Source organism: Echinops telfairi, unplaced genomic scaffold (assembly GCF_000313985.2).
Source record: "Echinops telfairi isolate 266 unplaced genomic scaffold, ASM31398v2 ScPeMD7_20;HRSCAF=75, whole genome shotgun sequence".
Taxonomy (NCBI): domain Eukaryota; kingdom Metazoa; phylum Chordata; class Mammalia; order Afrosoricida; family Tenrecidae; genus Echinops; species Echinops telfairi.
Window position 1 is genome coordinate 6180628 of NW_022103917.1, and position 22221 is coordinate 6202848.

At 43.7% G+C, this 22221-nt stretch overlaps 1 protein-coding gene and 1 pseudogene across 2 annotated transcripts in view; both read left to right on the forward strand.

Moving 5' to 3' along the window:
• Positions 1 to 22221, forward strand: part of FGF13 (fibroblast growth factor 13) — a 527173-nt gene that overhangs the window by 347243 nt on the left and 157709 nt on the right. The gene's annotated exons all lie outside the window — the stretch shown is intronic.
• LOC101652026 lies at positions 295 to 1403 on the forward strand (annotated as a pseudogene).

Sequence of the window (22221 nt, forward strand, 5' to 3'; positions counted from 1 at the left end):
GGTCTCCCCCTCTCCCCAGCCTCTGCCGCCCTATGGCAAGAGGGAGCTCCCTCCCCACCTGGACACAAGCGGTGGCAGTGGTGGCCACAGGTTTGGGGTCATCATGGAACTGATTCGCTGACTGACCCAGTCTGTGTCCTGCCTGAGCCCCTGCACCCGTGTCCCCTGGCCCAGTTCCCCCTCTTCTCCCTCTTCAGTCAGCCCAGCCTAGTACCGCCTACAGCTCTTCTAGGGAGGAAGAGGAGGAGAAGGTAGCTACATGAAGCTGGGTGACAGGCAGATCCAAAGGATATCATGAAGTTTCCAGGACCTTTGTCTTTCCTATTGGAAAAGGCATTCTCGAGGCAAGCCCGGATGCGGAAAGTGAATGTCCCCCAAATGCCTACAAGTCAGAATGTGTCTCCATCCCAGAGAGATGAAGTGATCCAATGGCCAGCCATGCTCAAGTACTAAGTCAACCTCTATCCGGAAGCATTTGCTCTGGCTTGCAGTCTACTGGACAGGTTTTAAGCAACTAGAAAAGGCCTACCCAAAATATTTGAGTTGTATTGCAATCAGCGGTTTTTTTCTGAGCTGCCAACCCTGTTGAGGAAGATGAGAGAATTCCAGTTCTGAAAGTTTTGGCAAGAGACAGTTTCTGTGAATGCTCGTCATCTGAAATTCAGAGAATGGAGAGAATTATTCTGGATACATTGAATTGGGCTCTTCACACAGCCACACCATTGGATTTTCTCCACAATTTCCATGCCATTGCAGTGTCAACAAGGCCTCGGTTACTCTTCCGTTTGCCCAAACTGAGCCCATCTCAGCATTTGGCAGTCCTTACCAAGCAACTCCTCCACTGTATGGACTGCAACTCCAAGGATCCATGCTTGCTCTGGCCATGGTTAGTTTGGGGATGGAGAAACTCATTCCTGATTGGCTTCCTCTTCAGAAAGCATAGAGGGATAGCTCCCAGTTGATCCACTGTCGGGAGCTAGTGGCATGTCACCTTTCTACTCTGCAGTCTCCCCTGCCCTGAATTCCGTTTTTGTCTCCGGACCCCTCAAGCACGCCCTGGTAACCTGTGACAAAGGAGTGTTCAGATTACAGTCCTCCTCTGTCCCAGGCCCGGATTTCTCTCCAAGGACAGTTATTACATGTTAGTCAGCAAACCAGAAGTGCCAGTCAGAGGCACAGCGGCCTTCTACCATCATCTCCCAGCTGCCAGTGGGTGCAAGCCTACCTCGGCTAAATGCAAAGGAGAGCAAATGGAAGTGGATGACTTCTGTGATGGGATTAAACGGCTCTATCATGAAGATGATGCTTCCGAAAATGTGGGTTCTGTGGGTAGCACTGATTTATCAAGGCAAGAGGGGCATGATTCCCCTGGTCGGCCTTTGCAGCCTGTTTCTGTCATGTAGTGTCAACAATTCTTACCTTCTAGTGCAAAACCAAGGCAGGCTACTCTGGGAATGATGGGAACATGCAAAACCAGGAAAGGATTAAAAAAAAGGATTAACACCTTAAGAGGCTGAATTGAAATGAGCCAGGAGGGAAACAAAAAGTCTTGTTTACTGTGTGGCTAATTATTCAACATTTAAATACTCAAAAGACCCAAAAAAAAAAAACGTATAAAAATTTTTCAAAAGATCCAATATTTAAGAAAAATATAGATAGTGTTTTCCAGTTCTTCTGTTTTCTCTGCTGACATGAAATATTATTTGCCCCGTGTCACCAAGTCATGTTTCATGTTTTTAAAAGTTCCAAAACGTGTAACTAGCAAACCTTATACCCAGCATCTTAATGTAATTTTCCTCTTTTGCTTTCTTCTTCCTTGAATACTTAATGAATTTTATGCATGGTCTCCACTAAGCGGGAAACCCTCCCCCAATTTGGGGGGTGGGGGCGACTTAGTGAAGAAATATTTGTATGACTGTTATGAATAATTCATGATTCAAATCTAAATTATTCGGAAAAGTTAACTTTATGAATCAGGTGGTCAAAGAAAGACTCACATAATAATCAGGTTGCTTTTTAGTATTTATCTCATTTCAATTTCTAGAGTCTAGAAATAAAATCGATGCGTTTATTTTTGTTTATCTTAAAGTGAAACCTAAAAGTGGTATGTGATTAGGACATGTTTAGATTTGTTGAAAGCTTTTTTTGACATTTGTATAAAATTATTTGTGATAAAGTTAATATATCCAGGTGCTCGCCAAAGAAACATGTATTGAAACAACTGGGGTTAGATTTTGTACCTAATCAGAACTCCCCCACCCCCTACGCCCACCCCACCCATTTATAATCAGTAGAAAAGACTGTTTAGAGGTGGGGGCAGTTCTATGATTTGAATCTGTAACATGTAATAACGAAATTCAGTACCCAAGTTTATGTTCCTAGGATTTTCTCTATAATAGTTATTCTCCTTCCTCCCCAGTCTGTCTATATATTTTGTGCAGTCTGAAGAAGGCATTGCAGTCACAACCATGTCATGATCGATGATAAAAGCCTCTGGTAGCAATAAAAATGTTGTTGTTAACAAAATATTGAAATTGGCATGCATACTAGTTGCAAACTACTTATGGGAGTACATTCTTTCATCACATATTGAGACTCCTTTGGGGGATGATTTTGTTGCAGCTGGTCTAACATAGGACAGTTTTCTTTCTTTATGATTGGGAAATGGTTGAGCAGGAAAACTAAGAATGAATCTGCAGCAATAACAACCGGCTGGGCCTCTGCAAGATGAACATGGAAAGTCAATTAAATCATTGAAAAAGGCAATTGGGAAAACAGTGTTGTTCTTTAGGGATATTTTCCCCTTACATGTATCCTTTCTTTAAATGGTCCTCTATTGGACATCCCATATATGCTAAGTATGGCGGGCGCCTGGACCTGGTGCCCCGAAGGTGGCCTAGACACGGAGCCACTATGGACCTTGTATGCAGGGAATTACCTCCTCCTCATGACTTTTGAGAGACGCTCTTCTCGAAGTCAGTTGGTCTTTTTATTTACAGGATTTATCCATTTTTTAATGATGTCTTTTGAGTTTGTTTTTCATTCCAGCCACTTAACCAAGGACCCTTGAGATTGGAGGCCCTAGCAGATTTCTCACCACTCTCTTTAGACGGGCAGAGCACTGGTCCAACTGAAAATTGCTATTAAAAGTATTCACTCTGTTCAATGTTATAAGAATAATGGGCATTTCCTACATGTAGCCTCATTTTGGAATGTATGTGTGTGTCTGTGTTTAACACATATCTCATCCCAGCATCTCAACTAACTTCATATAGGTGTAGCCTATAAGGTCTCCAAAATTCCCTTCAAAAATAGCAGGACAACTTTTTTTTTTAAATCAATTTATTGGGGCTCATACAATTCATCACAATACATAGATCAATTGTGTAAAGCACATCTATACATTTGTTGCCCTCATTATTCCCAAAATTCGCTTTCCTCTTGGGTTCCCGGAATCAGCTCATTTTCCTTTTTCCCCTCCCCCTCCCTTCCTCCTCCCCTCTCCCCCATGCACCCTTGATAATTTATAAATTATTATTGTATCTTATATTACACTGTCCGGCGTCTCCCTTCACCCACGCCTCTGCTGCCCGTGCCCCAGAGAGGAGGTTATATGTAGCTCCCTGTGATCCATTCCCCCTTTCTACACCCCCCTCCCTCCTGGTATCACCACTGTCATCCCTGGTCCTGAGAGGTTCATCTGTGCAGGACAACTTTTTAAATTCAAGAATGAATGAGGTTTTCTCAGACACCAGTATGTAACAATAACTTGCAGTCTGTTATTTCCTTGTGCGTTTATTTCTCAAAAGTCACTGAATCTTTGTTGGTGGTGGTTTTAGTCATCATATATCATACAAAGATGATTTTTGCTATTGATATGTGGTACTGTTAACTGCCATCAAGTTAACCCCTAGCTTCAGGGGACTAGCTACACACACAGTGGGACAAAATGCTATGCTATTGCTACGTATGGGTTTAGATTACTGTTGTGAGCCATAAGGTTTTCAGTGTCGAAATTTCCAAAGTATATCAATGGGCTTTGCCTCCTTGTCTATCATCTTCTGGAAGCTCTATTGAAACCTGCTTAGCTTCATGGCACTAATCAAGGCTTCACGGAGAGATGGATAGTAGTTGTGAGTAAAGTGTTCTGCCCAGTTATTGAACCTGGGGCTCCTTGCTGAAAGGCGAGAAATCTACCACTGAATCTTCAGTACCCCTATTATCCATCTCTCGATATGATTCACATATGAAGAGGATCGATAGAAAGTCGAAAGAGCTCCGGTAGCACTGATGGGTAAGCATCTGACCACTAACCCACTAGCCACTCCCAGGGCTCTCTGCTCCCTTAAAAACTTACTTTATCTGAAGCCCTCTCTAGGGTCACTGTGAGCCGGAGTTAACTCATTGGCAGTGGGTTTGGTTTTGGTTTTATATAAAGGTGAATGTATTCATTTGTTACTTATTAAGGCAGCAGATGGACATTGGGCCTCCAATCAAGTACTCCCTCGATGCCAAAAAAAACCCACAACAACCCCAAAACAAAAAGCAAAAACAACAACTTTGTTCCAATAACCCAGCATTCTGTGATGCTCTCCTTCCCTGACACGATCGCTGAAGGCAAAATAGGTGCATAAACAAATGTGGTGAAGAAAGCTGATGGTGCCCACCTTTCAAAAAAAATATAGCATCTGGGGTCTTAAAGGCTTGAAGGTAAACAAGCGGTCATCTAGCTCAGAAGCAACAAAGGCCACATGGAGGAAGCACAACAGCCTGTGTGACCATGAGGTATCTATGGGATCAGTTATCAGGCATCAAAGACCCCAAAGAAAATGTCATAACCATGAGAATGAGGAGGAGGGCAGAGCGGAGACCCAAAGCCCATCTGCAAACAACTGGACATCCCCTCACAGAAGAGTCACAAGGAAGAGAGGAGCCAGTCAGGGTGCAGTATAACACCGATGAAATACACAACTTTCCTCTAGTTCTTTAATGCTTTCTCCTTCCTCCTATCATGACCCCAATTCAACCTTACAAATCCAGCTAGATCAGAGCATGTACAGTGGGACAGACAAGAGCTCGAAACACAGGCAATCCAGGATGTATAAGCCCCTCATGACCAACAATAGGGAGGGGAAAGGAAAAGTGTGGAGAGAAAGGGAGAACTGATCACAATGATCTACATATAACATATACACCCCGCCCAAGGAGATGAACAATAGAAAAGTGAGTGAAGGGAGACAGCAGTTGGTGTAAGACATGAAAAAAAAAAATGATCAAGGGTGCATGAGGGAGGGAGGGGGGAAATGTGGAGCTGATACCAAGGGTGCAAGTAGGAAGAAAATGTTTTGAAAATGGTGATGGCAACAAATGTACGAATGTGCTTGACACAATGGATGGATGGATGGATTGTGCTAAGAATTGTATGAGCCCCCAATAAGATTATTTTTTAAGAATAAAGTGGATGTATATGAGGATTCACACACACAACATTTGTAAACCCATGCCAGCTTAGCATCTGATATTAATTTTGAATCTGGCTGAGACATATTGTTTTTCATTTAAATGTCCATCTATAAACAATTCATTAGCATCACTTAGGATGAATTAATCATACTTCCTTTGCTAGTATTAAATGGCGTTTTCAACCTTTACCCTGGTAGTGAGTTGAGATGTCAATGTTTCTTCAGATCTGTTATTCCCTACCTTCTCCAATTAAGTTACAAGTTTATAAAGATCTCTTTCCAGGGTTTCAAGGATTAGGATTCAATGAAGTGAGAAAGTCTCAAAAATTGAATATTCATCTATTTAATAATGCCCCACAGTATAACACAAAGCAAGACTGAATGTGAACCTTTTCTTCTCAAAGATTTGTACAGTGTCGATTTGAATTGCAAAGAAGCCTTTTAAAAATAAGACGTGTGTTTTTTTGCCAAAAGAACGCAACTCGAATTGACAAAGCAGAAAAGCACATGACTTTGCATAGGCTATTCAGTGCTCTATACTGGTACCATTGAGCCTCTATGAACCAAAAAGTTCTCAAGTACATATGTGATTTCTAAATAACGACTAGACCCCCACTCCCAGACCCAACAAAGAAGAATACCTGTTCAGACATGTCACTTAGCTTGGTTAATCAGTGTCTGTTGAAAATAAGGAATTGTGTTTCAGAGTGCTGCTTTCAGGCCCAGTAATTTGCTCACCGTCAGGTGAAGGTGACACATGATAGGTAGCGAGGGTGTCCGATGGATCTGTGACAGTGAAATAGAACTTTATATGAAAACATAATGCAACCTTGGAAGAATTTTGCTGTCCATGAGAGAGAGGGACATGAATGATACTAATAAGGTCAGGAGAAAGGAGGGTGGGGAGGATAAATTAGAAACAGTGCCTGTGGTTTAGGTTCCAGACGTTTTCCTGATTAGAAGGCTAAGGGTATTTTAAGTGAATGTAGAGGAACATTTACCGTCTGTGAGGGCAATGTGTGTCAAGGTTTTCTAAAACCTTTTCAGTCTAATTGTTGGCAATATATGGCTCTCTTCAGAAGGGTCACTCAGGCAGCTGGCTGCCTTCTGGACTCAGGCAGAAATAATGGGATGACCTACACTGCTGTGGAGAAAGGATGTAAGTTGTTTCTTCATCCCAAACCAGACTCGGTGCCGCCAGCCCAATTGGCATGGAACCAAAGAGTCGGTTTCAGAGCAAGAACTTTGCACAGGAAGCAAATGGAGCTGCTATGTCGTCCTGTTGTCAAGACTCTGTTGTCAGTACTTCTCTGCAGCTCGGTGGAATTGTGAGAAAGGAAAGAAAAGCCTTACTGGGACTCTAAACCGAAGTGACTTCAGCCAACCAGGCAGCAAGTGCAAAAGGGCACCCAAGAGGACAGGAGAATTTCTGCAGGAACCTACTCAGACAACTGAGGTACTCTCTTCCTGTATCATAAACTCTGAGGGTCTAAAGGAGTCTTGTTGGCACAGCTTGGCTGATAGATTGAACCCCTATCCACTCTGCGGTAGAAAGGCATGGCAGTCTGTACAGGTACAGATTGAAAACCCCTGTGGGGGCAGTTCTCTTCTGTTCTATAGGACGCTGAGAGTTAGAAGCAACTTGGCAGCATTGGATTTGGTTTGGGTTTTATGTGGCTATAAAATGACTCCTAAGTAAGGAGCTTTTCTGGGGCCGTGGTTAAAAGTTGGGCTGCTATCCACATGGTTAGCAGTTTGAAACCACCAGTAGCTCCACAGAAGAAAAAGTGGGCTTTCTACTCCCATCAACAGTTACAGTCTCGGAAATCCACAGAGGGTCACTATGATCCAGCATGGACTGGATGACAGTGTGTTTGGATTTCTCTTTGGTGAGAAGTGTGGCTGCATTGATAGTTTCCATGTGGGTCTCACACTGTAGGCTGGGGAAATTCAAACTCTGAAAGTCTAGATTGAACAGTCTCAATACCCACTCTGGACAATATATGTGTGAAAGATTACACCAGTGATGAATGTCAAGGAGTGGTCTCAGAAAGCAAGAAGGCCCCTCCAGAAGTTCAGCTGCTCCTCTTCATTCAATTTCCAAGACTCCATACTTTCTCTGCTCGTCCGGATTGCCTCTGAACCACCCCAAATTGTGAAGAGGTTAGAAAGAAAGCAGAAACACTCATTAGAAAGTGGTTTAGAGAGGAATTACTGAAACCCATATGGAGGCTGAGCATGATAGTGGGACAAGAGGAAAGTAAAAGGAAATAGAGGAAAAAACTAGGAGGCAAAGGGAATTTATTTATATATGACGATGGGGAAATAAATCTATTTGCATATATATATATAGGTTTAGTATTAAAGTAGCAGATGGACATTGGGCCTCTACTCAAGTACTCCCTCAATGCAAGAACACTTTGTTCTATTAAACTGGCATTCTATGACGCTTACCTTCTGACAAGATTGCTGAAGACAAAGCAGGTGCATAAACAAATGTGAAGAAAGGTGATGGTGCCCGGCTATCAAAAGATATAGCATCTGGGTTCTTAAAGATTTGAAGATAAACAAGCGGCCATCTAACTTAAAAGCAACAAAGCCCACCTGGAAGAAGCACATTAGCCTGTGTGTTCATGAGGTGTCGATGGGATGAGGTATCAGGCATTATCAGAAAAAAAATTACATCATTGTGAATGAGGGTGAGTGCAGAGTAGAGACCCAAAGCCCATCTGTAGGCAACTGGCCATCCCCTTACAGAAGGGTTGCGGGGAAGAAACGAGACAGTCAGGGTGAAGTGTAGCAATGTGAAACATACAAATTTCCTCTAGTTCTTTAATGCTTCTTCCCCCCACCATCCACCACCACTATCATCAACCGAATTCTACCTTACAAATCTGGCTAGACCAGAGGGACAGATAAGAACTGGAAAGACAAGGAATCCAGGACAGATAAACCCCTCAGGACCAATAATGAGAGTAGCATACCAGGAGGGGAAGGGGATTGAGAGGTGGAAAGGGGGAACTGATCATAGGGATCTACATGGGGGACGGACAACAGAAAAGTGGGTGAAGGGACATATCGGACAGTGTAAGACATGACAAAATAATAATAATTTATAAATTATCAAGGTTTCATGAGGGAGTGAGGCAGGGAGGGAGGAGGAAAATGAGGAGCTGATACCAAGGGCTCAAGTAGAAAGAACATGTTTTGAGGATGGCCACCTCTGCCTGGTGTAGCTTGCTCTCCTATGACCCTGAAGTCTCAGGAAGGGCTAGCCTTAAGTCTGAGGGCCAGGGCATCAGGTTCACAGTGCATCTGCCTCCCAACAATGGTGCACTCAGGAGTCAACATGACTCTGTGAATCACGAAGTGAAAAAAAATTTTAATAATTTATAAATTATCAAGGGTTCATCAGAGAGGGAGGGTGGGGGAATGGGGAAAAATGAGAAGCTGATAGAAAGGGCTCAAGGAGAAAGAAAATGGTTTGAAAATGATGATGGCAACTAATATACAAATGGGCTTGACACAATGGATGGATGGATGGATGGATTGTGATAAGAATTGTACGAGCCCCTAATAAAATGATTTTAAAAAGGGGAAAAAAAGAAAGTGATTTAGGTGAGTTTTTGAGTTGGCTCCACCACACGGTTACCTTGTTTATGTAAAAAGGGATGCACTGGTGCATGGCTTACACCATCTTTGTGAATTGTTATACCTTTGTGGCCATTTTGAAAATGCATCCTATTGAGAGTTTTCTCTTTTCATTGGCCCTCCACTTTCCCAAAGAGATGCCCTTCTCTAGCATCTATTCCCAAAGGATGATGTGTCACACTCTGGGAGAAGACTCAGTGATTCAAGTTTTGATGGCAAGTTTTCGGGGGGAAATTGCCAGGAATTTCTTTGTAACCTGTCTTAGTCTGGAAGCTCCGCTACAATCTGTCCAACATGGGTACTTGATGAAATGTGTCCACTGAATGGTATTTGAAATACCAGCATCATAGCAACACCTAAAGCCACCTGCAGTTTGACAAACTGACAGATCATTGGTGGCAGGGAATGTGACAACAATGGTGGGCTAAGGCAATTAGCAGGAGAGTGGTACAAATGCAGGGACAATTGGGTCAAACAATCAAGGGGACTTTTGTTGCTGTTGTTCTTTCCTGGCTATGTGGTTCAGACAAAAAAGAAGAAAAAATGACTAGCCTAGATTTTGAACCCTTAGCTCTTTGATGAGCCAAGTCTCCTTAATAGAAGGATATCAAAAGAATTGATGGTTTAGGATATGGAGTTCTGTTTCCACTCTAAGGCGAGGGGGAACCAATCGTTGCTAAACTGATGGTCTGGAAGGAGGTAAACATATGAAGATAAATGTGTGATTAGTACAGAGCACTAGATGCAACCACTTGGGGAGATCACATGGGAAGAAAGCAATAGGAAGTAGGGATAGAATCCTGGCGACTACCAGTTTTTAGGATGAGGTGAGAGTATGGCAATGAGAGAGGAGGTAAAGAGACTGGATAGCACAATATTATGGAAACCTATGTCAATAATATCAGATAGTATCAAATGATCATAGACAATATGAGTTGAAACAAAGCCATTGGTTGGACTTGTTGATTAGAACACCATTACCTCCATTTATTAAATCCATGATAATGACATACCTGCCTCAGCGACCAATGCATAAAAGACTATGGAGAAATAAAAGGACCCAAATCCAATATATTCATTTATTCATTCAACAAACGTTTATTGAATGTTACTATTTGCCAGGCGATGTAATAAGTGATATTACTCATAGTGGCTGCTTGTTCCCATAGAGCTATGTCTTTGTGTAATTATTAAGAGTTCCCCATTTCACCCTCCAAAGGGTCCTGGTTATGAACCTACATTCTAATTATTACGTATAACTCACTTCTTTAAACTTTCCTTGCCTACATTAGCCCCCGATTTCTTTGAGGTGGTTACAATGGCTTTCTGAACTCAACTGGAATAGAGAGCCTCCCTCCCCCCCACTGTGTAAGAAATATAAGGGAGCTTCAAGCAGCTCGTGGCAGATGGAGTGAGGAGATTGTGGGTATTGTTGTCATTACAGTGTGGTTCCTGAGTTCACCTGTGCCAGACTTACTATCTGTATGTTAGGAGAGAAAGAGCTCTGGGATGGAACTCGGTGATTCAGAGTGAGTCTGTCCCTTCGTCACAGGAATAACTCTTGGTACAAACTCGCCTAGATCCGTCCCGTGTGTTTTAGAACCGTAGGGATCTCTGCCAAACTGTACAGCGTGAGAAATGTAGGAGCAAAGCAGAACTGACTTGGCAAAACCAGAATTTCTCCAGCGCAGGCTTGAGGCTCAGTGCTTTGTTTTGCTTTTTGGCTGCACCATAAAGAGTTAAGTGTATTAGCTAGCTTGAAGCACTTCGAAATTCAGACTGGTCTTGTTTCTCAGACTTATGAATAACAAATCAATGCATGAGTTAATGAATCTTGATCCATTCCGCCTACAGTTTAGTTTCTTGAGGGGATAACTTGACCCTTCTTCTACCTTTTGGTTGTAGTTGTGAAGAGAACTCTCAACACGGTGAATGAAAACCTCTCTTGCATGGTCAGCGTTTGACTTCTTGCATATTTCGATAGAGAATTTCTAAGGAAATCTCCTGCCAAGTGGTGACTTTGAACAGCTCGCCTCTTGGTTACCAGCCCAGTGTTATACCCACTGAACCACCAGAGCTGCTCAAGATACGAGACACAGCATAAAAATATCAAAGTTACGACTTCGGTTCAGGACAAACACATGCATCATACTATTCCTCCCGGGGTTATTTCTAATAGTGGTGGTGGTGGTGTTTGTTTTTCTGTCTCTGACATTCTGAAGAGGGAGTTCTCGTATCCTGTGACTTGGTAACGGTAACAAGTCAGTTAAAGCACAGCAGAGAATGTTCCAGAAGTACTGTAAAACATGAGGATTGTCTTTGGGACTCAAGGTCAGCTCCTTTACCTCTTACATTTCCCCTGAGGAAGTATGATACAGGACTTTCTTCTGTTGTCAGCGTCCCAGAGTGCAAAGCCACTGAACAGGAGGGTGGAAACAGAGCACTTGTCCTGCTGACAGATCCTGCTTGTAACACCTCTGAAAGGATCTGACAGAGTTGACTGCGGGTGAGGCCTGGGAATTGAGCAGAACAGACAAGATTGAAGAGAGTCGTTTGGTGTCACAAGACAAATGATGTGTGACTTCATAGAAAGCTCTTATTTCACATTGGGTCCCTTGGAACATCCCAATCCCCCTCGCCACTCCAGTAAATGGCCTCACTGCCATTGCCAAGGCGTCTAGCTTATTCTCAGCCGTGCTAGGTTGTATTGTTTCAGTGAGTCATTTTTCAGTTGAATCCCGATGAATCATGTGTTTCGTACATGTGACTGAATTTTATCCCAAGTCACAAAAGAGTGACTGGGGACCATTATATCACTCAGCCAAGCAATCAGGCTGTCAGATCTGAGAAGCCATTACCAGGTGAAGTTAGAAACTATGGACTATTTCCAGAGCCATGAAATCTAGGGGATCTCATTGCCTTTCCATTCTGCTGCCACTTCACTAAAGAACTGGGGCCAGGATGGATAGGAAGCTCTTGATGTGAGCTATCTTCCAGGTTGGTACATTAATCTTTCTAAATGGCCCACCTTTTACTCTCAACCCAAATCAAAGGAAACTCCATGCCATGAGCTCAATTACAAATCCCAAGGACCCCATAGGACTGAGCAGAACTGCTCCGTAGGGTTTTTGAGACAGTTAATCTGTATGGGCGCTTCCAGCCCTATCTTTTTCCCACTGAACAGCTGGTGGGTTTGCATCAATAGCCTCAAGGTTAGCAACCCACAGCACCACCTGGGCTCCCAAGTCTTCCAAAATACTGATGTCAAGGAGCGCAGGCAGAAAAAGAGTGTTTGGCAGCTGGTGGTGGTAGCCATTGTACCATACTGCTTGATGTGATTAAACTATGATATACATAAGACGTAGGTATTAACTCTAAATTAATCATAAGCTTTTAAAAATAATAAATCATTTTATTGAAATGATTTATAAATCATTTATAAATGATTATTTATTTTCACCAATAATGAAAATCCTTCTTGGAAATGAAAAAAACCTGTACAGGATGAGAGTGAATCACAAGTCACATCTTCCCGTGGACACAAAGTAGAAACACTTCAGTCCATGCGCCACTCTCGCTCAGGCATTAAAACATTCATCACTATGGGGAAAAAATACATTATGGCAATGATCTGGGCTCTCATGACCTAATAGAGGTGGCTCAAACTCTGCTGAGCTGGTGTCTTTCCTGTGTCATCTCTGAGACTACCACAATGCTAATGACTTAGAGCAACAAAAATGTATACATTTGAACACTCCTGGGTGTTGACATATCAGGCTCTCTCTGAATGCTCCAGGAGAGAGCCCATCCCTTCGTTCTGATAGCTTCTGGTCTCTGCAGGCATGCCTTGGCTAGTGGCTGCAGAACTCCAAGCTCTGCCTCTGTTTTCACATCATGTTATCCTCTTCTCTGTAATCTCTTCTGACTGTGTATAATATCTGCCTTTCTCTTAAAATAACCATTGTCATAGAATCCGGGACCCATCCAGATATTCCAAGATGATCTCCCCATCTTGAGATGCCTAATGACATCCGCAAAGACTCTTTTTCCAAGTACAGTTAAAGCTTGCTTCCAGAAATGTGGACATAGGTGTACCCTTTACCTGTTGCTGGTTTCGTAACCGGACCTGGACATCGCCCATGGGAAGAAGGCTATATAGGACAACAATAAATCACGAAGAATAAAGAAAGAGAATTGTGACTGCTCATCTCCAACCCCTCACTCATCATGCCCCCAGTCCCCAGGCTCTGCTGATACCCCAGGATCAGTCCCAGGTCATCCTTGGTCCCTGCTGGTATAAAGGAAAGAACTTACACTTAAGAATCTGATAGAACTGGCTAGGAAGCTACTCCAACATTAATTGGGGATATGATCTTGGTCAAGGTACTTTATCCTTCCTGGGACTCAGTCTCCTCCCTACGAAATCACAATGAGATGAAGAAATTTATCCATGGTCAGTGATTCTGGCAGAAAGAATGTTTAAAAAATATAAAAGTAAACTCTGGAGACCGAGGTGTCCATGGCTTCACTTCTGAGCTCTGCCACTCCTTAGCCAAGGTTTTGGGGCAAGACTCAAACCGTGTAATGACCCTAGTGGTGTAGTGGGTTACACAAAACCCACTAGCCGCTCCTTGGGAGAAAGATAAGGCTGTCTGTTCCGGTAAAGATTGGCAGTCTTAGAAACGCTATACAAAGTCACTATGAATCAACTCCATAGTTTGGGTTGGGTTTGATTTTCAAACAGTCTAAACCTCAGTTTTCTCAGCCATAGAATAAGGATGATAATTCCTCACTTCTGGTGATGCTAGGATTTAATGATAAAGTATACAGAAAATATAGTTGGTGTCCATGCATGTTTTGTTTTGTTTTATTTTGTTTTTATTTTATAACCTCCTCTTTTTCCCCCTCGCTCCCCCACCCTCATGAATCCTTGATCAATTATATATTGTTGTTATTATTTAGTATCTTACACTGTCCATTGCTCCCTTCACCCACATTTCTGATAGTCATCCCCATCAGGGTGGGGGACACACATCCAACCTTGCGATGTGTCCCTCTTTCCTCCCTTCCTCCTCCCCAGCCATCCCCCTACTCTCATGACATCACCTCCCCCACACCTACTGTTCCTGAGGGGTTTATCAGTCCTGAAATCCATGTGTCAAGAGCTGTTAGCTGTACTAATGTGTGTTCTCCGGTCTAGCCAGATTTGTAAGGTAGAACTGGGTGATGGTAATGGGAAGAAGGAAGCATTCAGGAACTAGAGGAATGATGTGTGTTTCATTGGTGTTACATTGTACCTTGGTTGAACCGGTCCTACCTTGTAACCCTTCTGTGGGGCCATATCCAATTGTCTAAAGATGGGCTTTGGTTCTCCACTCCAACATCCCTCATTCACAACATTATAATTGTTTGTTTGGGATCTATTGATACCTGATACCATTGACACCTCATGATCACACAGGCGGGCGTGAGTCTTTCTTGTGAGCTTATTTGCTTCCCTGCTAGATGGTTGCTTGTCTAACTTCAAGCCTTTAAGACCCTAGACGCTATATCTTTTGATAGCCAGGGACCGTCACTTTCTTCACTGCGTTTGCTTATGCACCCATTTTATCTTCAGTGATCATGTCAGGAAGGTGAGCATCAAAGAGTTCAATGCAGATTTATTGAATTTATTATTGTTGTTAGCTACAATTTACAGCATTCTCAGCCCATGAGACGTTCTTCCATTCACTATGGAGCAATGCACAGGTGGGTCTTGGTTCTGATCTGCAGAAGATTAAACTGAGGAGAAAGCTGGGAATCTTGCGATATATTAGCAGCCCCACTGAAAGTATAGCCCCCCCCCCCCCACATTAATTCCTCGGAATACCATTAAGTCATTTTCACTCTTGGGTGAAATTGCACAAATTTGTGTGGTGTTTAGAAAGGAAGGAATAAGCGAGGGCGAATTGCGTTTTAATGAGCAAACGTTTTAACTCTGGTGCGCATTTTGATATCAAGACCACAGATCAAAGCTAATGTCTTTCCTGTCAAAATTCACAGATTTTTAAATATGTCCTGGGGATAAGCCGAGAAGTGTAGACTACTAAGAAATGAGCCCTTTTTAATTGCATTTCACTTTCCAAGCCTATCACTCATGGAGTTTGCCTTCCTTTTCACTGGCAAATTCCAATTAGGGTCATTAGAGTGACAAAAGCAGCTTGACTCTTCATAAACATCTTGCTTTGTTCCAAAATTGCAGTCTTGCTGGAGACATCGAGATAGTCCAATCCGCACCGCCGAGGGAGCCATCCAGGACAACAACCTCGGCGTGCACATTAGCCACGCTGCTGCTGCCTCCGATTGTAGTCAAACACAAAGCCACATGGAAATTTGTCCAAGACCATCCGCAAATGTGATAGCACAACCAGCGGTAGAGGGAAAGGCCTGTGCTAGGTAAAGCTCCCAGTTGACCATTGGGTGTAATAGTTAGTAGAACTTTTATTTCCTGAATGAGCAAAAGGAGATTCTGAGTAGCCGCCCTTGTCCTCATTGACTCAACAGACTATAAAGAGAGACTATGGTGACCTTAAGCCAGTTGCTGGCAACACAATGATAAAGGCTCCGCCCCAGTAGGAAACTCAAGGGTTACGGTGATCGCTCTGGTGCCATTTGGGAAGCATATAAACTAAGTGGTACTGGTGGGTAAGCGTTGGACTGCTAACCCTAAAGTTGGTGGTTCAAACATACCAGACACTGCTTGGGAGAAGGTTTAGGCTCTCTGTTCATGGAACGATTTGGAAAGCCTCACAAATGAACTCAATGGCAGGGGGTTTGGGCTCCGGGCTAAGTTGTGGAGAGTTGCGAAGGAAGGAAACCATGCTTGTTCTTTGCAGTCAGAGGAAGCGCCCCACCCTAGGTGGCACTTGAGTTGCTGGGGAGAGAAGCAATGGGAGCCAACCAAAGGAATTATTTTTTTTTATGCACACTACATGGAAACAACCAAAAACTGGTAAAACATGGCAAAAACATGGAAACAACCAAAAACTCCAATGATAGTGGAATGGATAAACAAGCTCTGATACATTCATACTATCAAATATTATGCATCAATCAAAAACAAACAAGCTCTGGTACATTCGTACTATCAATATTAGGCATCAATAAAAATGATAACTCTTTTAAACACCACAAGACATGGACAAAGCTAGGGAATATTATGCTTAGCAGACTTAGACTTATGAGGACAAATATTTAGCAGCACCATTATTATAAAGAAAAACAAAGGAACCAAAATATGATTTATATACTAACAAGACTTGGATGACTATGAGGGAGTCAGGGTTGGGGGCAGGAGCAAGGAGAAGGGAGAAATGGGATATTGAGAAGAGGGAGGAAGGATGAGGTAAGAGGAAGAAAGAGAACCACATAAATGGAAGGTTTGACAGGATGTTAATTTCATTTCTTGAGATGGGCCGTGTAAATTTATGCAGTATATTTATTTTAGTTTATTATTTTTTTATCATTTTATTGGGGGCTCTTATACCTCTTATCACAATCCATCCATCCATCCATTGTGTCAAGCACATTTGTACATTTGTTGCCATCATCATTTTCAAAGCATTTTCTTTCTACTTGAGCCTTTGGTATCAGCTCATTTCCCCCCCTTCCCTACCCTCCCTCCTTCATAAACCCTTGATAATTTATAATTTTTTGTTCATGTCTTACACTGACCAAAGTCTTCCTTCACCCAATTTTATGTTGTTCATCCCCCTGGGACGGGGTTATATATTGATCATTGTGATCCATTTACCCTTTCTCCCCCCACCTTCCCCTCCCCCTCCTGGTTTCGCTGCTCTCATTATTGGTACTGAGGGATTTATCTGTCCTGGATTCCCAGTGTTACGAGCTCTTAGCTGTACCTGTGTACATGCTTTGGTCTAGCCGGATTTGTAAGGTAGAACTGGGGTCATGATAGTGGGTGGGAGGAAGCATTAAAGAACTAGAGGAAAGTTGCATGTTTCATCGGTGCTAGACTGCACCCTGACTGGCTTGTCTCTTCCTTGTGACCCTTTTGTGAGGGGATGTCCAATTGTCTACAGATGGGCATGGGTCTCCACTACATTACCGACCCCCACCCAATTCACATTGGGTATGAGTTTGTTCTTCCTAGTCCAACTTAGTCTTGACACCCTGGTGCATGTTGCCATCAGCATCACAGCAACATACCTGTTGGGTGTGCGCCTCTGCCCTGTTGGGTCCCTCTGAGTTGAGACTGGCTCGATGGCACTTGAGTCATTTCCTGGAAACTTCATGCTGATGCCAGGAACAAGATTCCTGAGGCCCAGAGGGCCTAAGGTCACGTAGTTACTTAAAGCTGGAGGTAGCTGGACCAGAAGCCAGGCAGTTTTCTATGTGTTTTTCATTATCTTTGTTTGGACCTATGTTGCCTTCTGTCCTTAGTCAAAATCCAAGCTCACTGCCTTCGAATGGATGCCGACTCCTAGCAACCCTGTAGAACTACCCTTTTGCATTTCTGAGACTGTAATTCTTTACAGGAGTGGAAAGCCAGGTGGTGAATTATAATTGGGTTTGGACTAGTGGAGATCAAGCCATTAAGAGGAGAGGCCAGTAGATGGGTAGAGGAAGCCAACCAAATGCTTGGGGGAGGAGGGAAGTTCTCTGACATTGTGTGGAGAAATCAGACGTTGGCATGGAGGACTCTGAAGAGCAGGAAGGGCCAGGAGGTGGACACAGGCCAACTTTGTGGGGGAAAGAGCAGTCCTGGCCTCCTCTGTCTCCTCCGGGGCAGCAACAGAGGCTGGTTCCTTTCCCTTCACCCCAAGGGGTTTTGTTTGTTTGTTTTTCATGTCGTTTCCCTGCAGAGTGGAGACAGAATTCCCTCTCTGCTTGAAAACCATAGGTTGGGTTTTATTCACCGTCATTTGAATAGCTTCTGGAACATTTCAGAAAAGGAACAAATTATTTGATTTGTTTTATTAGAAAGAGGACTGTGGCGCAGAGTAGGGAATGGATTCTGAGGGTTACAGGCCCTAAAACAACAACAATCCAGGTGAAGTTGTTTGAGGCCAAACGGGGGTGGGAGATGAGACCTAGATAGGAAGAGTAGTGATGGATGGGAGTAGACAGATTCAGGATATATTTTTGGAGGCAGAGTCAGAAGGACAGAAGGACGAATTAGATATGAGATGAGCAGAAATGTGGACTCACTGCTGCATTGTATTTTATTTTAACCTAGTAACTGCAAATGACTGGTGAAGCGGCTGAGAAGAACCAAGAGTTTCCATTGGGCCCTGTTAGGTTTGAGGTGCCTTTTAGACACACACGTGGAGATGTCAACGAGGCTGCTGCACATCGGAGTGGAACGGCATGAGCACATGGATAGTATTTAAAGCTAGAGGCCTGAATGAGGTCACCTAGGCTGAGAATAAAGAGAGACCACCATAGAGGCTGAGAAGGCAAGGTCAGGGATATGCAGGAGACCAAGAGTGGAATAAGTTGCCTTTGTATAAGCGGTAACAGTGGTGTTTGTTGAGTTCTGCTTGGAGCTTGAGTAAGGTAAGAGGACTGAAGAGACGACTGCTTTGGGTTCCATGAAGGCCAAAGATGGACTCTGAGAAAAGGCAGGCTTATGAAGTGGGGGAGACAGCTAGAAACTAGGTTAGAGTGAGCTGAGGTGAACAATGACCACCGTGCCTGCTGTCTACTTTTGAAAGCGGTTCTGATGTGAAAGGGAACACAGGCCTGAGGGATTTGCTGGAATGTAGAGGTGGGGAATATTTTGAGAAGACAGGAGATAACGAGGGGCATGCTTGTTTGCTGCTGCTGCTGCTGCTGCTGCGGTTGCTGATCAAATGGAGGAGAAATGGAAGATATCATAATGATAAGTGCTACTCAGTTGAGAGAAGCCCTTGAGAAGGTTGAGAGGAATGGGTTGGATTAGGGGCACATTGGAGAGGAGCTGGACAGTTTGCTATAGTAACGGAAGAGAGGCAGGGTTTGTGATCCCAGAGAGAAATGACCCATGTCCCTTCTTTCTCAATTAAGTGCAGCAAGAACCTTATTTGTAAGGGAAGGCGACATGTGTTTATAGGAGGTGTTTGTAACTAGAAGCAGCCCAGTTGGCAGTGTGGTTTTGGCTTGGTCTTGCTGCCCGCAAAGTCAGCAGTTTAAACCCACTAGGGAGAAAGATGAGACTATCCGCTCCGTTAACGGTTTACACTCTCAACAACCCCATGTCAGTGGGATTCGACTCAGGGCCGAGGTGCTCAGTAACTAAGAGCGAGATCCATCAAACCAAACCAGCTGCTCTCAAGTGGACTCTGATCCATGGTGCTCCCATGTCTTACCATAGAACTGTGCTCCGCAGGGTTTTTAGTGAGTTATTTGGGGGGAACTAGATAACCAAGCTCGCATTCCAACATGGCTCTGGAATCTGATTATGTTCAATTGGCTGTCGGGAAACAAAGAGTGAACAGTCCAAAGAGTGTGCCCCCCAAAATGATTGGCAGGAGGAGAATCCACGTCCTCCGCGGTAGGAATATCACTATTAACAAAAGCTGGTAGGGGCCAGAAGGTACCGATTCATAGGAAGCTTGGCAGCAGGAATTTAAGCCAAGTCTTCTCTATTTAACTACGAAACAGAAACAGTGTAAGAGCCCAGACATTGGAGTTGAACAGCTGCATATGAATCCCATTCATGCTACTGACCCACTGGGGGGACTTATTAAACCACTGCCTCTGTGTGCCACTTAACTGTGTGCCTTGCTTTCTGGTCACTTGAGATAGTAACAGTCTAGATCTCTGAGGAATGATAGATTGTTTTTGTTAAGTGCTTAAAACAGAATCTCCCATATGTAGTACACATATTACTCATAGGCGCACTTAAGTGTTGTGGGACTCAAATAAGTGTCCTGTGAGGATTAAGTGAAATAACGTATGGTAGCTACCTATGGACAGCACTCAATCTTTACTATCGTTTTCATACTTTTTTTTCACCACCTTAAGTTCTTTCCTTGGAGTAAAATCCTGTGTCACATATTAGAAGGCAGCTCCATCCTTGCTTTAGGTAGGGCTGGCCAGCATGGAACCAGGCTATATTAGGAGAACAGGGAATGGGTCAGTGGGGTCTGCAGTCCAGTGAGGAGCTCATAGATGCAGCCGAGTTTCCTGGGAAGCTTCTGGCGAGTGACGAGGGTCCATGGCTACTGGAGCTCCATTGCCAGCGTGTTACTTGGAGTTACATGTCCTTTCCCTTAACCCCCCACATTCAAAGCAAAGGCAAAAGCCAATCCCACTGGCATTGAATCATTTCCATCTCATAGTAACCCAATATAGCCCTGGCGGTTTCACGTTTATGCGTTGGGCTTGGATCCACATGGTCAGCAGTTCAAAACCACCAGCAGCTCCTCAGGAGAAAGCCTGGGCTTTCAACTCCCGTAAACAGTTACATTCTCAGACACCCAGAGGGGGGTCCCTAAGAGTCAGCACTGAGTCGATGGCAGTGAGTGAGAACAGCCCTCTAGAGGGTTTCCGAGGCTATAAATCTTTAAAAGAATAGATAGCGTCATTTTTGTCCCAAGGAAAATTGGTGGGTTTGACTGGCTCACCGTGTGGTTAGCAGCCCACCAGTCCCCCAGCGGCAGCACTAAGGCACTTTGAACCTCCAGGTTAACAAGTAGAAACTAAGCAAAACAAACATCCCACTGCTGTCGTGTTGTTTCCAACACAGAGGGACCCTGGAAATGGCCAGAAAGCCTCATCTTCCTCCAATGGCCTGGCTAGTGGCTTTCAACCATCGATCTTGTGAGTAGCAGCCCAACACTTACCTGACAGCATCACTAGGGACTAGGGCTTCATGGCTTCTCCTGGTTAGGGGTTAGCAATAAAGGCAGTTCTAATACCCTTTTATAATACCATGCCCTTCACTCTCCCAAAGTAAACACTGGGCAATCTGAGAAGACCAAGTTATTTTCACACGTCTGAAATATGTTAACGTGAGTAGTGAACTGCAGAAATCGTAATGTAGAAGTCATAGTTTTATGTGTCCTGTTACAGTCGAACACTCTTTAGGACTTTCATCCAAGGCATGCAGTAGGAATACAAAGAAGAATGAAGAGTGCCATCTAGTGGTGAAATCTATCATTACCACTGAAAGAGCTAGCTGTCATCCAGTGATTTCTGACTCATGATGATCCCATTAGTGGGAGTCACAAAAGGCCACCAGATTTGAGATTGGCTTTTTGTTGTTGTTGCTGCTGTTGTTGTTTGTAGTACTGAACAAATGAGGGACATGGATAGGGATCGGATAGAGGTTTGGGCAGGATCACAATCTAATGCACTCTCCATTCGCCCGCTATTGAGACAGAGTCCTTTCAAAACAGCGTCACCAACATTCCAGGACATGATAATGTCTGCCGTAGAGGGAGAGGACTTCCAACTCCTTCTCGGGCCTGTATTTGTGAGTGGTAGATGTGTACACTGTCTGGTGGTACTTTTCTCTTCTGTTAGGTATCCCTGCGATGTAAAGAATGACGACACTTTTAAAGAGCATGGAGCATAGAAGGTAGCTTCAGAGGCAGGAGGTCTTATCCACATTCTGTTGGACTAAATGGAATGAAATGGCCGTCGTTGAACTGTTTTGACCTATGACAAGGTCAACATCATAGAGTTTGGCTGACTAGCTCCAGTCTGTGCATTGAAATTTTTCTTCCTTGAATACATAAGGCTGTTTGGATACTATGCTGTACTGGGCCCTAGAGGATGCAGAGGTAACTGAGACTCTGACTTTAAGGATCTAACCATTCGGTGAGGAGGTGGACATTTAGAGACCCTTCCTTACCTTCTAAGTACTTCTCTAACGGAGCTGGGCTAAGCCAAATTCTGTGTTAGGACTTTGGATATTGCCGAAAACACAACAGTTTGGCACGGTGGTGAAGAGCATGGCCTCTGGCAGCCCATTGTCTGGTTTTGTGTTGTAATTTTGCTCCTTCCTGTCTGGTATTGTATTAAAGACATCTACATCTAGAGTCAGATGTCAAATAATCTGTACTTGCTGTGTGCTTTCCTTTCCTTCTCTGGTATAGAGTTTAGACTGATGTTCACTAAA